This window comes from Corythoichthys intestinalis, chromosome 12 (genome assembly GCF_030265065.1).
Source record: "Corythoichthys intestinalis isolate RoL2023-P3 chromosome 12, ASM3026506v1, whole genome shotgun sequence".
In the NCBI taxonomy this organism is placed as follows: domain Eukaryota; kingdom Metazoa; phylum Chordata; class Actinopteri; order Syngnathiformes; family Syngnathidae; genus Corythoichthys; species Corythoichthys intestinalis.
Genome location: NC_080406.1, coordinates 49,237,030 through 49,244,165, shown reverse-complemented (window position 1 = coordinate 49,244,165; position 7,136 = coordinate 49,237,030).

The window sequence follows — 7,136 nt, the reverse complement described above, 5'->3', positions numbered from 1 at the left end:
GGCAAGGGGGCGGCAAGTCAATTTCGCGTGAGTCACACGAGAGGGCAGGATTTTCGCGCCTGACAGGAGTCCAACCTGTCCAACCATGCCTGCCATTGGTTGGTCGATGTTGGGCGTTGGTGATATTCTGTCCAATCAGCTCGCAGTGGAACATGCAGCCACGTGCTTGTTGTACTCGTAAGCACATGTTGCTTGAAAGTTTAAAAAAAAAAAAAAGGACGGCTGAACCAAAATTAAATATATGTCAGAAAACGCATTGATTTTAATCAGCATTAATGAAACAGAAACAATTGCACAGATGCCCACAAATGAGTAACACAACACTTTCTTGCTGCAAAATTGTTTATGTGGGGTAACCATATTTTGATTTCCAAAAATGGGGACACTCGGCCAGGCCTCTAGATACTGCGAAGTTCCCTCAAATATTGCCTTATCATGTTAATATATTTAAAGTGTTCCTCTTCCGTCTGGCTTGAAATTTCAGTTTTATAACAAAATAATAGCTATATATTGACCAAAGACACAAATTCAAATGGTCAGAGGTTCCTCAACAGGCTTTACTGTTCCGAAAATAATAGAACAATAATATATATATAAATATTTTTAAATGGAAGGAAATAATGATTAAAAAAAATAATCTGTAGCGGCTGAAGAAGTACTCACTTTTTTTTTTACTCAAGTAGAAGTACAGATACCGGTGCAAAAAATATTTAAGTAAAAGTATTTAAGAAAAAATACTCAAGTAAAAATCCCAAAATTTGTTTTAAAATTTACTGTACGAGTAAAAAGTAAAAGTATTTTCTTCTGATGCAAAAATATAATACACGTATACAGTGATCCCTTGTTTTTCGCTGTTAATGGGGACTGCCATCCCCTGCGAAAATCAAAAATCCATGAAGTAGAAGCGGAGCTTATTGACACGAAAAAAAAAATAAGTTTGTGTTTGTTTAAAGTATTTATTTAGATTCAATCGCATTGGAAAGAGATACATACAAGACATGTTTTCCCCTCTTTTCCCCTAATCTCTAATTAAAAAAAACACACAAAAAACCATATGTATACAGAGCATGTATATTTTAATCAATGTTTTTTAAGCACTGCAAATGAAATAATTGTGATATAAATGAGAGATATGTAAAAGAAAACAATTCTTTGTACATGTATACAAGCATATGCCTTAACCTTTTTAAATTAAAAAAGTATTTATTCTTATTTGTAATAAAAGTTTGAAGCACAATGTAAAGAGGGATCACTGTGTATACGTACATGTGGCGGAAAACACTCAGGTGACTTGAAGTTCCGCTTTGGGACCCCCAATTTGGCCAAATTTGAAAATTGTCCTATATGCATGTGTGATACATCATTGGAAAGCTTAAAATCTCAATTTTCTGGGGGAAGAAAAATTTTGAACAGGAGGGCATTTAAAAAAAATTTTTTTTTTTTTAAACAGCAAAACCCTATCTGGAGGTGAGAAACTCCATGTAGCATGTATCATCGAGTGTCAAGACACAGATGTGAATGGCCACAGCCAGATTTTTTAATGTTTTTTGGGGGGTTAAACATGGTATATAACCAGAGGCATAGCACGGGTCCCCAGGGGCCCCAGGCAACAAGCTACATGGGGCCCTTCGAGCGTGTGCAAGTAAGGGGGACAGTTGGATTTAAGGGAATAGCATATTTAACCCTTTAAGGTCTGGGCCTATTTTGTCTTATTTTGCATGCCTTTGAAGTTGCCTTTATATTTCAAAGAAAGAATTGTTTACGATGGCCTGGTTTGGTCCCTTTTTTTGTGACACCTTGAACTTCATGTCCAAACTGTTGTTTCCTTCACTGACCAATTATAAATCATCATTTTGGGCCCAAAAAGACCAAAACTTCCAAAATCGTTTTGTCAAAATTTTTAATATTGATGTCCAATTGACAACCAAACATGCGTAACGAACCGTTTTGAAACTTTGTAATATTTAATAACATGTTAGGATGAACATTCAACCAAAAAAACTTAGAATAAATAGTCTTATATTTGACAATTCAACATAAACAACAGGTATAGCCATAGGCGTTTTTTGCCTTTATACATGCTCTAGTCAAAACAGGTTAAATACATCAGACCAAACAATGAAGAACAGTGAAAAAATATACCATCTAACACAAAAAGTGTTTAGAGGCCATCTCTATATGAGTTTAGGTATTGCGGCCCATCACCTGATGAAAACTATGTACACACAATCAAGCTTCTTGAACACACATTTATATACACAAATTGAGAAGACTGATTGTGGGGAAAATATATATATATATAACATTGGGGAAAAAAGTATTTTCAAAAATATTTACAATAAATAAGTTAAATTTTTTTCAGGCATGCCACTCCGAAAAGCAGTTTCGTCCTGGAATTAGACACAGGGCTACATCACACAGCCCACACTTCCATGGGGTGTCGGTCCTCTTTCCACCCTTCCATTTTCATTTCACTTTACTTTCATTGTCACTATAAATGTACATGAAAAAAAAGTCAGTATTTATGAAAATAATAAAGTATAAAATAAAAATATATACAGAAATAAATAATAATGGAAAGAATACCATAGCTGAATATGTGCTACATCCCTAATCTTCATATAGAAAGAAGACCACAAATTATACTTTGATCCGATATGCACATTTTATTATTATATACACAAACACACACTTATATTGCATCAAAATTAACTTTGTCTTGCAATATCAAAAGAAACTTTCAAAAGAAACTTTTTCAGCAGCATAAAAAAAAAAAAAGTGGGTTGGCTTACCTCTGCTCGTCGATGGCGTCACCCACGTGTTCAAATCCGTCACTATCTTCACTCGAGGACTCTTCCGAAGAAGACGATGATGACGAATTTGGACCATCCTCTTCCTCACGTTGATCAAAAAGCACAATTGCTTGCGCTAAATTTAGTTATCCGTTCATTCTCAAAGTCACACAAAGTCGCTCGCTCGCTCGATTCAAATGGCCGTCGGTCGCCACCTCGCTGCTTCAGAACACTCCTCCCTCTCGTTCGGTGGAACCTCGCACGGCAGTTATATTTATTAAAAAAAAGAAAAAACGCATGTTGTCCTTCCACTGTGACTTCGAAAGGGTTCGTTTGATTTGTGTTTTTTTCATGGAGCTTCCGTTTTGAAAAAGGACAAGAAATGATGGAAATATAGACATAAACAAATGATCCATGCAGCGTTTTAATGTTTTTTTTGAGAGGACAATAAAACTATAAAACTTAAATGACAATATCTCACGTTTTAGTTGGTCGATTGACTTCAAATAACAACGAGAGTAAACCGCAACTTCCGCACTTTAAAACGAGACCAACCAACGGCATGTGGGTGATGTAATTAAAACGCGAGGGCGCTTCAAAGACGACGTGCGCTGAGGACGCGCCGGCGCGTCCTTCGACTCTCAAGGGTTAATAAAAGTATAATAACGCCTCGGTCTCATCGAGCGCTTTTTAGGACACTCAAAGTGCCCGGCTTCTACTACATTAGGACATAAAACTACAGTAACATAGTCCACTCACCACTGTCTTGCTTCCTTTTCTCCTCTTCTGCTTTTTTCCCCTTTACTTTTGTCACTTCTAGAAGGATAACTTGTCTTCATTTTGGATATACGCCAATTAAAAAAAGACAAATCGTTGCTGACTCTGTGGGGGGCGGGGGGGGGGGGGGGTGGGGGGTGTAGAGTGAGTGAAGGGGCCCCTTCAGGGAACTCAGACAAAAGGCTTTCACTGGCACTGTCGCACTTTTCACTGTGACAGTACAGTAAAGCTGCGTGTGTTAAATCTGTTGGCCCTTCGGGGGCCCCAGCTGGCTGGTTTGCCTAATGGGACGCGACGCCTCTGAATATAACAAGGGTCGCGATGCAGAAATCGCAGACATCAAGGTAGACATCGAGATTTTATTTTTCATATATTTAGCCTTTCAAACGTTTTTTTTTCTCCAATTTTTCTTTGTTTGGATCGATTATTTATCATCTAACATATCGGTGAAAATGCGACATTAACAAAAAATACAATTAAGCGAAAGTTATGAGGTAGATATCCGTGTCTTATTTACTGACACCACATTTTTAATTGTGACGTCATTTTTAAAAAAGTTTAAAATATGCGAGTGAATATTTTTTTAAAGTCTTTTTTTGTGTATGTATATATATATATATATATATATATATATATATATATATATATATATATATATATATATATATATATATATATTTGGGCTGTCAAACGATTAAAATTTTTAATCGGGTTAATTACAGCTTAAAAATTAATTAATCGTAATTAATCGCAATTAATCGCAATTCAAACCACCTATGAAATATGCAATATTTTTCTGTATATTATTGTTGGAATGGAAAGATAAGACACAAGATGGATATATACATTCAACATACGGTACACAAGTACTGTATTTGTTTACAATAAATCAACAAGATGGCAATAACATTATTAACATTCTGTTAAAGTGATCCATGGATAGAAAGACTTGTAGTCCTTAAAGATGAATATTAGTACAAGTTATAGAAATTTTATATTAAAACCCCTCTTAATGTTTTCGTTTTAATAAAATTTGTAAAATTTTCAATCAAAAGATAAACTAGTTGCCCGCCATTGTTGATGTCAATAACTACTTACACAGTGGTAATGGATGCTGAAGCCTATAAAAGCAGTCGCACCCAAGCGCCAGCAGAGGGCGGAAAAACTCCATAAAACACAATTAACAAGTTGGCCTTTCACTATACTGACATTTAAATCTGTCTGAGCGGGGCTAGTGCGTTAATTGCGTCAAATATTTTAACGTGATTAATTAAAAAAATGAATTACCGCTCGTTAACGCGATAATTTTGACAGCCCTAATATATAGATATATATGTATGGATGTATATATATGTATGTATATATATATATATATATATATATTTTAAGGCCGGGACTTTAACGCGTTAATTTCGTTGTCCGCATTTGGAACCTTCCTACTGACGTGTTTCTGGTTCGCCGGTAAATCTGACGCACACAAACAAACGCTAACAGTATCAGTAATGGTAGATGATGTTTTATTTGGACAGTTGGCGGCTAGTTTTTACCTATATAACGCGTCCTGATGGGACAATAGACAAGAGCATCGTTTTGTGCAAGCTGCCGACGCGGCCACGCTGCTTCCTCGCCCCCCTCTCCCCGCCCGGCCTTTAACCAGGGCGTGGTGGCGGCGAGGGTCCCGGCGGGGTCGGCTTGGCGGTCGCGGCTGCCCCCGGCGGACCGCCTTGGCCGGCGCCTGTGCAAGCTGCTATAGGATTACAAAAAGCAGACCAAAGAAGACCTATTGAAGTCTGTAGAGTATGTTGCTTTGACATGGGACCACTGGACTTCCCTGATCAATTCTAACTATCTCGAAGTGACCGCAAATACAAGTCGTCAACAATGAATTGCATTTGGCGTCTTTCGTCCTGACTGTACAAAAAGCCAACGACAGACACTTAGCAGTAAACTGTGCAGACCAGTTTTTTTCGGTATGGATTGTTAAAAAACTTAATGTTGAAGTGTTGTGTTGCACTTTAATTGTGATTTTCTTACAGTTTACGTTTCACTATTTGATAGAAAATGTTTGGCAATATTTTATGCCTCATAGTTTTATCTTGTATACTACGCACTGGAAAGTAGTTCGTTACTGTTTTTAACTGTTTACATATCTAAAGAAAAATGTTTTCAAAGAACATGAATAATCAGGGTGTCTGAAACACTTGAAACCTGAATAGCTGTATGAGCACTTTGACCAATTGTTTGCTGATGACCTAACATTTTAACAGCAAAAAAAAATGTTGTTAAGCTCAAAAAGGCTTTTTTTGTCAAAATTATCGCGTTAACGGGCGTTAATTAATTTTTTAAACTAATCACGTTAAAATATTTGACGCAATTAACGCACTAGGCCCGCTCAGACAGATTTAAATGTCAGTACAGTGAAAGGCCAACTTGTTAATTGTGTTTTATGGAGTTTTTCCGCCCTCTGCTGGCGCTTGGGTGTGACTTGCATATATTATGTGGCGTAATGTCGCCCTCTGCTGGCGATTCAGTGCAGCTGATTATTTGGGTTTCGGCGCGCTTTTCTGACGTGATTATATGTCGACGCGAACACACACTAATAGACAGTGCTGTCTTGTCATTACCCGAAGTGCTATTCAGACCAGCTAACGTCCGCATCCAGTATTTAGTGGCAGTTCTCATAGCCCCATCACACTGTTTGTGTCTAATACATGCATCGCTTGTGAGTTATATTCCTCCTTTGTTTATATTCATGAGCATTAGATAGTTATTGATGATGTGTATTTGAATTTGTTCACATATATGGTGACATGCAGTTACATTGTTAGATGCTTGTAAGCTAATTGGCTAGTGCTACTGCTCAAATGGACACGTGTGTGTACATTTTATGTTATTTTGTGATTTATGCAAGTTATTGACACATTGCCTTGTTATTTTCAGTTTTACAAAAATACAAGAAACGTGCTCTTGTCAAAAAGAGATGACTTCAGTAAAGCCCATGCAACTTTGCCACACCGTCTGATTTCTTTTTGGAACTTATGTTCGCTATCTGTCAATTTGTGTACTCACACACATTGAGGACAGAATAGGGCTACTAGTTTATTTTTTGATTGAAAATTTTACAAATTTTATTAAAACGAAAACATTAAGAGGCGTTTTAATATAAAATTTCTATAACTTGTACTAATATTCATCTTTTAAGAACTACAAGTCTTTCTACCCATGGATCACTTTAACAGAATGTTAACAATGTTAATGCCATCTTGTTGATTTATTGTTATGATAAACAAATACAGTCCTTATGTACCGTATGTTGAATGTATATATCCATCTTGTCTTATCTTTCCATTCCAACAATAATTTACAGAAAAATATGGCATATTTTATAGATGGTTTGAATTGCGATTAATTACGATTAATTAATTTTTAAGCTGTAATTAACTCGATTAAAAATTTTAATCGTTTGACAGCCCTAGTTTATTTACATTGCAAAAAAACAGAAGCCATTCATTTACGAATGTGATTGCACTTTAGTTTACATATTTAAATGTTCAGATATTAAGAATT